Source organism: Mytilus galloprovincialis, chromosome 2 (assembly GCF_965363235.1).
Source record: "Mytilus galloprovincialis chromosome 2, xbMytGall1.hap1.1, whole genome shotgun sequence".
In the NCBI taxonomy this organism is placed as follows: Eukaryota; Metazoa; Mollusca; class Bivalvia; order Mytilida; family Mytilidae; genus Mytilus; species Mytilus galloprovincialis.
Window position 1 is genome coordinate 92,475,313 of NC_134839.1, and position 10,403 is coordinate 92,485,715.

Genomic DNA, 10,403 nt, shown 5'->3' on the forward strand with positions numbered 1-10,403 from the left:
CCTAGAGCAGATAAGCTAGTATGTATAGGTGGTTTTTTAACCCTAGAACAGATAATCTAGTATGCATAGGTGTTTTGTAATCCTAGAGCAGATCAGCTAGTATGTATAGGTGTTTTGTAATCCTAGAGCAGATAAGCTAGTATGTATAGGTGTTTTGTAATCTTAGAGCAGATAAGCTAGTATGTATAGGTGTTTTGTAATTCTAGATCAGATAAGCTAGTATGTATAGGTGTTTTGTTATCATAAAATAGATAAACCAGGATGTGTAGATGTTTTGTAATCCTAGAGCAGATAAGCTAGTAAGTAAAGGTGTTTTGAAATCCTAGAATAGATAAGCTAGTATGTATAGGTGTTTTGTAATCCTAGAGCAGATACGCTAGTATATATAGGTGTTTTGTTATTATAAAATAGATAATAGTTATCAAAAGTACCAGGATTATAATTTATACGCCAGACGCGCGTTTCGTCTACATAAGACTCATCAGTGACGCTCAGATCAAAATAGTTAAAAAGCCAAACAAATACAAAGTTGAAGAGCATTGAGGACTCAAAATTCCAAAATATTGTGCCAAATACGGCTAAGGTAATTTACTCCTGAGGTAAGAAAATCCTTAGTTTTTCGAAAAATTTAAAGTTTTGTAAACAGAAAATTTATAAAAATGACCATATTATTGATATTCATGTCAACACCGAAGTGCTGACTACTGGGTTGGTGATACCCTCGAGGACGAAATGTATACTAGCAGTGGCATCGAACCAGTGGTGTAAATAGTTATCAAAAGTACCAGGATTATAATTTTATACGCCAGACGCGCGTTTCGTCTACATAAGACTCATCAGTGACACTCAGATCAAAATAGTTAAAAAGCCAAACAAATACAAAGGTGAAGAGAATAGAGTACTCAAAATTCCAAAAAGTTGTACGAAATACGGCTAAGATAATCTACTCCTGGGGTAAGAAAATCCTTAGTTTTTCGAAAAATTCAAAGTTTTGTAAACAGAAAATTTATAAAAATGACCATATAATTGATATTTATTTCAACACCGAAGTGCTGACTACTGGACTGGCGATACCCTCGGGGACGAAACGTCCACCAGCAGATAAACCAGGATGTGTAGATGTTTTGTAATCGTAGAGCAGATAGGCCAGAATGGTATGTATTTTGTAATCACAAAGCATATAAACCGCGATGTGTAGATGTTTTGTAATCATTAAGCAGATATGCCAGAATAGTAGGTGTTTTGTAATCACAAAGTAGATAAGCCAGAATGTGTAGGTGTTTTGTAAACATAAAGCAGAAAGGCCAGATTGTGTAGATGTTTTGTTATCTTAAAGAAGATAACCCAGGATGCATTGTGTCCTGGTATGAAACCATAGTCACTCGTTATCTAACATTTAACAGTCCGAAATAAAAACAAGGGGAAATATTTTGCCTTTTTTAGATTGAACTTTTATAATGATGTCTATTTATGATTTTTTAAAACTTTTTTATCACTAGCAGCATTATACATGGTACCAAAGGTTACATCATCTTGCATGAATTTAGTGCGATGCTATCTTAGTCTTTATAGTTATAATACATTTGATCCTGTACTCCCATGTGTATCACAGCTAGAATACCTCATTTGCAACCCCTTATACTGCACATAGTAATAATATCTTCTTATACTCCCCTTTATAGTTTAGCTAGAAATTCTATGTTCTCTTTATCTATCAAATATTATAACGAAGGGATAACATTTTCATAGATATAATTGCAGCCATTTATAGCTGCAGTAAAAAAATAATAAGATGTCAATGTCAGAAAAATATAAACTTTGTTTTGTTTTCAGCATGAAACGTCGAAGTGCTCGACAAACCTCACCTTGCCCTAGTTTCTATCTATAAAGCCTCATACGAAGAAAAAATATTTTTTCTGACAAAAACTTTTTTCATGCTTTTCTTTTCTCTTTCAATCATATTGTTTGGCTTCCTTTAAGTTATATTTCCCAGTTCCTTTTCGAATTATTAATCATGTCAGAGGCTCAAAGAACAATAACCATCCGGAATCTCCAAGAGAAAAATATATTTCATGTACATAACAAAAAATATATAAATAACAACGCATTTCAGCGTTCATGAATAAATTTAAAAATGTAAGTCAAAATATAAGTTAAAAATAATAGATTTTCAACCGAGGGCTGTATAGTCAGTCAATGTCGTCAAACGCTTCCATCATCAAATACATGTAATAGAAAACAGATTTGTTTTATACAGTCAAAAAGGTTTAACCAAATGCTCCTCTACGTACTGGAATGAAACCAAATAGGTATACAATACCTAAAAGAAAATGAGTCAAAGTAATATAAATGTTTGCTATACATGAAATAGCCCATCACAACATACCTACACATATATGTGAAATAATGGGACAAAATGTCTACACAAATCCTTTATCATGCTGCAAATGCGCTTCGATTATACGTTGTACCTAAAGTAAGGGGCATAAGCTGTCAAATTCGTTCACCAAATTTGATTTATAACAAACGAACTAAAATGTATATCCAATGTATAGAAAGACTGAAAAAAAAACCAATTAACAGTGCATACTTAGGCTTGATAACAAGTGTCATCATTTCGAGCTTATTTTCGTCTAGATGCCATTTAATTAACCACCGTGTTAATTTCTGGAGACTGTCGACGGTCAAGCATAAACATAGATATGAATATATAGCGAACTCGTCCAATTTGATTTTTATAGGTCTGTTTGATTTCATGTTTTAGGTTAAAGATCATAACTTAATTATCGTTTTTACCTGTGTAAAATATAGTTTTTGGATCGAATCAGTCAATCAAAAGGCTTACCCTTGTTTCACTTCCATTGTTGACTATCTTTTTCATTTAAAACTTGAATATGCCTAATTCATCCGTAACCCATTCCTAGCAAAAGATTTAATTGAAGTTCACATAAATACGGATTCAATGAGGTCGAATTGCAAGTGAATAATTCATCAGAAATGTTTCTTAGCTTATTTGACACAATTTCTTCTATAAGCGCATTATTATTTCATTATTACACTTGTTTTAATGATTTAACAAATAAAGACAACAGTAGTATACTGCTGTTCGAAATTCATAAATCGATAAAGAAAAAAACAAATCCGGGTTACAAACTAAAACTGAAGGAAACGTTTCAAATATAAGAGAACTAAGACACAACAGAAACACAACACCAAAATGTAACACACACAGAAACGAACTTTAATGTAACAATGGCCATTTTCCTGACTTGGTACAGGGCATTTTATGAAAAATGCTAAATTGACCCTGGTTTTGTGTCATACCGAACCTTTCGCTTTAATGGCAATGTTAATTATACCATTAAAATGACAACATTACACGACAGGGCTCAAATAAATAAATGGGAGAAAATATAGGACAGAGAAACAAACGAATAATAGCCATCAAAAGGTACCAGGTTAAAAAAAATTATACGCCAGACGTGCGTTACGTCCACACAAAACTATGCTCAGATAAAAAAAAGTTTGAAAGCCGGAACAATTACAAAGTTGAAGATCGCCGAGGACCAAAAGTTCCAAAAAAAGTTGTGACCAATACGGCCAGGGTTATCCGCCTGGGATAAAATTAGCATTATTATCAACAATAATACATAGTTTTGCTAACAGTATTTTTTTTTTAAATGACTATATAATAGATATACATGATTAAACTGAAGTGATGACTAGCTATAAAATAAAAACGAATACATTACAAAATCACAGCCGTGTTAGCTAAAGCCATTGCAACGCCCAACATGACGTCACATTTGAATTTCTAAAACGTGTTCCGAAAATTAAGAATGTTATCAAACAAAAATCACATTGTGTCTGTTTTTATATCTCGTAGCTAGTGCCCCTTTAACAATTCATAGTAATATTTATGTCAACCAGAAAAAAAGTAAACGAAATTCTTCACTCATTAATTGTTAACTATTTACAATCAACGAATATTTTTTTTTTAAATCTTATACCTCTTAAAACTGAGAAGCAACTTTCTGAAAAATCTGTATTGCCAATTCATTGAAAAGCTGAAGTAAAAAGTAGGTTTTCTTAGATAAAAGAAAAAAAGAGTGACGAAAACTATTATGCAGGAGTGCTTAAAATGCTAATAATTAGCCACCAGATATATAGACAATTAACATTTGTAAATATCTTGAAAAAAAAAACAGGAGTATAAAGGACGCTTCAAAAAACAATGTTAGCAGGTATGTAAAATGCAGCTGTTGTATGAATCAGCAGAAATTATGTCAAGTACAGTACTATTTAACTAGGTGAAAATTCTAGAGGAAATATTTCAAAATTGGATTTGACGAATGCCTTCATCATTTAGTTGATCATGTATAAATATTCATTTCGGCAAATTTAGTAAACTGCAAATTACTAAAATCTTTAATAATTTTGGAAAATGCATTTAAAATTTATAAAATGCTTAGTTGCAGTTCTATTGGATGGTGTGAAATAAAATGGTTTTGAACATTTAAAGTTTTCTGTTGTACCTTGGTAAATTCTCTACCTTTTAATGAAAACTTAAGCATTCGTCATTATACCAAAACTTAAACCTCTGCAAACAGTTCAAATGTAAAAGCAAGTTTCATGTAAAAAATTCTAGAATTCCATTATGAGTAAAGCTTTTCAATTTCTTCGACGTGGAAAAGACTAAGAGATCATCTTCTGGATAGTCGGTATTATTTCAAACAAACATAAAGCATGTAATGATTATATTCCTTGGTGAACATTTTAACCTTTCCGTTTTCACATTTTACCGGTTATATTGTAAACTATTGTTATCAGATGTACGAAGAACATAACAATCGTGCCTTCTCACGATTAATGAATCATTTTATAATCACCATAACACCCTAATAAAAATTCATCACGCAAATCCAAAATCATATCTTCATCAAATAACCATTTAAGAAGTATAGTTTTGGTATTATTACATTGTTAAATTAGGATCAGACCTCGTGAATTGTCAGTAAATTAAAAAACAAGAGTGCGCACGCTGAAATGTCTCGCCTTCTTATCTATTATTCTTATCTATTATTTGATTTTGCCATGTGATTATGGACTTTCCGATTAATTTAGATTTGTGATTTTACTTTTTATCTGATCATTGATATTATGTTGAAAGTCGTAAGTATAAAGCTTTACAACAAATAACACATAAAATAATCATGATCCAAGAAAATAAGGTCACGTTCATATAAACCAAACCTTACAATCATTCAATACACTAAAAATAGTTGACCCATTGCTTATAGTTTCTAAGAAACAGACTTAACCAAGAAAGTTAAACATTGACCAATGAACCATTACAATTAGGTCAAAGTTAGATAAACCGTGACAGGCAGACATATACAGCTTACAATTTTTCAATACAACAAATATAGAAGACATATTGCTGCATACAGTATAAGAAAAACAAAACAAAACAAAAAATTAACTATAACCACTGAACCTTGAAAATAAGGTCAGATGACACCTGCCAGTTGGACATGTACACCTTACAGTCCTTCCATACACCGAATATACTAGACCTATAACTTATAGTATCTGAGATATGGACTTGACGACCAAAAATTAACCTTGTTCACTGATCCATCAAAGTCAAGTGAAAACTGTCTGACGGCCATGAGAATCTTACAAGCATGCGCATACCAAATATAGTTATCCCATTACTGAAAATAAGAGAGAAATTAACATCACAAAAATTCGTAACTTTTTTTTCAAGTAGTCACTGAACCATGAAAATGAGGTCAAGGACAATGGACATGTGACACACGGAAACTTCGTAATACGAGGCATCTATATACAATTAAAGTATGAAGCATCCAGGTCTTTAACCTTCTAAAATATAAATCTTTGAAGAAGTTAACTAACGCCACCGCCGGATCACTATCCCTATGTCGAGATTTCTGCTACAAAAGTCGCAGGCTCGAAACTGGTGTAATAGCTCGCTAAAAGCTCGCATACACCTTGTTTTCTAGCCTCGTACAAATACAGCTGATATTTAAAGACACTAAACAGTTAGTCTATATCACCTGCTCACTTTTAGTGAATGTAATTCACATTTTCAACTCTACTCCTCGACATAGGCGGTCATCGTCATTTACATCACCTACTCCCCATGATGTACATGTTGATGAGCTGCTGCCATTTATACAAGAGCCGTAAGGTATTCATCACAATCGCACAAAGCTTAATTGATCCCCCTTTCAAAACTGCATGCTCTGTACAACTTATGGTTAGAAACCATTATAGTACAAACCCTCATTCAAAACAAAACAAATGTATAGCTATCGTTTCGGATATTGCAAGTCAACGACCTTTCAAACCAGTTCGCATTGGAAGAGATGAAAAGGAGAAAAGATTCTTTCTTAAACTTTCCTTTGCCAACAAAGCTATCGATGTCAATAATATCAATTTTAAAGGTACCTTTATTCAAAGATCAGTCTGTACCTATCATTTTTCATATCTATACAAAACCAATTTCAACTATTTTTTTTAATTGCAGGATCTGAATATTGACGACTTCGTGTCCAAAAATGCTGATTGTACATCTGCTAGTTCCCAATCATATACTGTGTAACAGTACGTTTGTTCACGCTATTACTGGCCATGGTGACCTAAACATTTTTAATAACACGTGTTTGCGAAATATGGTATCTAAGGCCCTAAATGTCATGATCCTTAATCCATCAATCGGAAACACAACTTCAAAACACTGATGGATTCCGTTAAGGATTATGCCAAAAAATTGGTTATATGCCAGAAAGACGACGTAGATAATATTACAAAACAGAATAAGGTTGTGAGGTCGTTGATAACAATCAGAATTAAGAAACTGAATGAGTCTATCAATACCCATGCTGCATCAATCTTAGAACTGAATGTCGCAAAACTCTTGTCCTACCACCATACCACATACATGTATGTTGTTGTCCCCGCAGATAAACTGCTGTAAAAATGAACTAGATATTGAAAATTCACTCGGACACTCCAAGACACTTACCAAAGAGGAAATCATGAATAATCATAAGTCTGATCTATGTTCCTTTGGAATTTCAATCAAAGATAAAAAACAAAAAAAAAAACAAAAAAAAACTGGATCTTCCGTCACTTTATAGGATACCTAAACTACATAAGTGTTCTTACAGAGAACGTTATATTGCTGGGTTTCCTAAGTTCTCCGCAAAAACACTTTCTATCAACATCAATGTTATCAGCAATAAAAGCCGAGCTTCAAAGTTATTGTGAAACTTCCTAGTCTAGAGGCGGCGTGAATCAGGTGTACATACAAAAAAATCCAGACAACCTAAGACTCTTTCGTTTCTATATTATTAAACATTTGACTTTTGTCACTTTACACAAGTATTCCGCATTCCAAAACCAAAGACATTTACATCAACAGTTATAAATAAGAAACAACACGAACTCCACTAAAAACCGGAAGTGAAATCATGTGCTCCGGAAGGGTAAGCATTTCTTGCAGTAGTTATGGAAGGTTATTATGACTGAGGAAGAATATCTGATATGATTTCTGACACACTTTTGTCATAATGGCCAATCAGCTCATGATGGCGACCGTAAAATTTCTTGAGTTAATTTGATCCAAACTTAAAGACATATTGAAAACGTTGGTTCAGCTTTGTTTCATAAAAAAAAACTAATGGCCAACGTAGCAACTTGTCCTGGGGAGGGATATTCCATCTTTGTAAGACATCACTCTGCTTCAAACAAAAGTTCTCTGAAACTTACAATATCAAGATGATTAATTTCTTGATTGACAAAATCCTTGTTACGTTTGGAGGACGTGTTTTTTCAACAAACAATCGGCATTCTTTTGTTACCAACTGTGTCCCTCTTATTGCTGGCTTGTTCTTCTGTTCATATGAGGCTGAATTCTTACATGAAGGAAGAAATAAAAGAAGTTAGCAGTATGCTTTAACTTAGCTTCCGATATATAGATGATGTTCTCTCACTAGATGATTCACAATTTGGAGACTATATGTTGAACGCAATTATACCATCGTACTTGAGATAAAGGATACAATGGATACAGTTAAGTCGGCCTTACATATTAAAACATTGGCGATGAGCGTCGGTTAAAAAAAATCAAAGATAAAAAGATGATTACAGCTTCCCTAGTGTAAACTTTCCATTTCTATGTAGCAACATTCCACCGACGCCAGCATATGAAATAAATATCTCAAAGTTGATACTAAATTCCAAGGCTTGTTTTTCCTACTAGTATCAGGATTTCCTTGATAGCGCGTTGATCCTTACAAGGAAGCTATCAAACCAAAAGTTCAAAGTGGTTAAGTTGAAATCATCCCTTCGTAAATGTTATGGTCTATAAGAGAAAAAAGTCTTAAATTGCATTTACTCTAACTTTTAGATTCACTTCGTCCCTAGAGTAAGTAGTTTAACAGTAGCTATTAAAACCGGTTATGATTGGTGAGCAAATAAAGTCTTATCGTTCATAAAGTGAAAGTTCTGAAAGTGCTTTCGTACAGCATTTGGTAGACAAAGCATGCAATGAAACATTGCATGTAAGGACATTTACGTAATTTGGAGTATCCACTAAATTGAAGGAAAATACATTTTTCATCTTTGGTTGAAACTCCAATACATGCGGGAATTCAAATGATTTAGTTATATGTCACGGCTAGAGGGACTTGCAAACAGGTTCTCTGACAAAGATCTTCAAATCGCCTGAGAAATTTCTGTAAATCGAAAGAGCGAATTTAATTGCTGAATGTGTTAATTTAAAAGGTTAGTAGATCTTAACACTTTGAAAAGAGAATATCTGAAAAAAAAAAAATAAAAAAATAAAAAAAAAAATAAACGATGTTTGGAAGGACTCGTGTGTAAATCGCTTTTCTGGAAGTGTAAATAAAGATTTGCTTGTGGTGGGAATGTTAACAGAAAAACGATTGTCGAAAATGTCATCATTAGTCATTGTTATTTTGAATACTTTGGATTTTATAATGCATTATTTGAACACACTTTCTTAAGGAAAAGAGATGTTGTACCTTTGTTTGAGAAGATGACTGAATACCTTTCAAAAATCTCGAAGTATTCCCGACATTTGGGTCTTCTAATGTACAACGCAACTTTATGTAAATTAATATGTTTTTCTCTATACCTTTTTTCAACTTAAGATGATTCCAGAATAAAATGATATATTTCTAGTGACTGTATAATGAATTGAATCATTATCCCATACGGTCTTTAAAATTGTTGAGTTAGATTGCTGACAAATAAAACTAGAGGCTCTCAAGAGCCTGTGTCGCTCATCTTGGTCTATGTGCATATTAAACAATGGACACAGATAAATTCATGACAAAATTGTGTTTTGAGGATCATGATGTGTTTGCAGATCTTACTTTACTGGACATTTTTCTTGCTACAATTATCTCTGTCTATAATGAACTTGGCCCAGTAATTACAGTGGAAAATATATTCTAAAAAATTACAAAAATTTACGAAAATTGTTAAATATTTACTATAAAGGGCAATAACTCCTTAATGGGTCAACTGACCATTTTGGTCATGTTGACTTTTTTGTAGATCTTACTTTGTTGAACATTATTGCTGTTTACAGTTTATCTCTATCTATAATAATATTCAAGATAATAAGCAAAAACTGCAAAATTTCCATAAAATTACGAATTCAGGGACAGCACCCAACAACGGGTTGTCCGATTCGTCTGAATATTTCAGGGCAGATAGATCTTGACCTAATAGATTATTCTACCCCGTCAGATTTGCTCTAAATGCTTTGGTTTTAGAGTTATAAGCCAAAATCTACATTTTACCCCCTACGTTCTATTTTTAGCCATGGCGGCCACCTTGGTTGGTTGGCAAGGTCACGCCACACATTTTTGAAACTAGCTACCCCAATGATGATTGTGGCCAAGTTTGGATTAATTTGGCCCAGTAGTTTCAGAGGAGAAGATTTTTGTAAAAGATTACTAAGATTTACGAAAAATGGTTAAAAATTGACTATAAAGGGCAATCACTCCTAAAGGGGTCAACTGACCATTTCGGTCATGTTGACTTATTTGTAAATCTTACTTTGCTGAATATTATTGCTGTGTACAGTTTATCTCTATCTATAATGATATTCAAGATAATAACCAAAAACAGTAAAATTTCCTTCAAATTACCAATTTAGGAGCAGCAACCCAACAACGGGTTGTCCGAATCATCTGAAAATTTCAGGACAGATAGATCTTGACCTGATAAACAATTTTACTACAGCCAGATTTGCTCTTAATGCTTTGGTTTTTGAGTTATAAGCCAAAAACTGCATTTTACCCCTATGTGTTATTTTTAGCCATGGCGGCCATCTTGGTTGC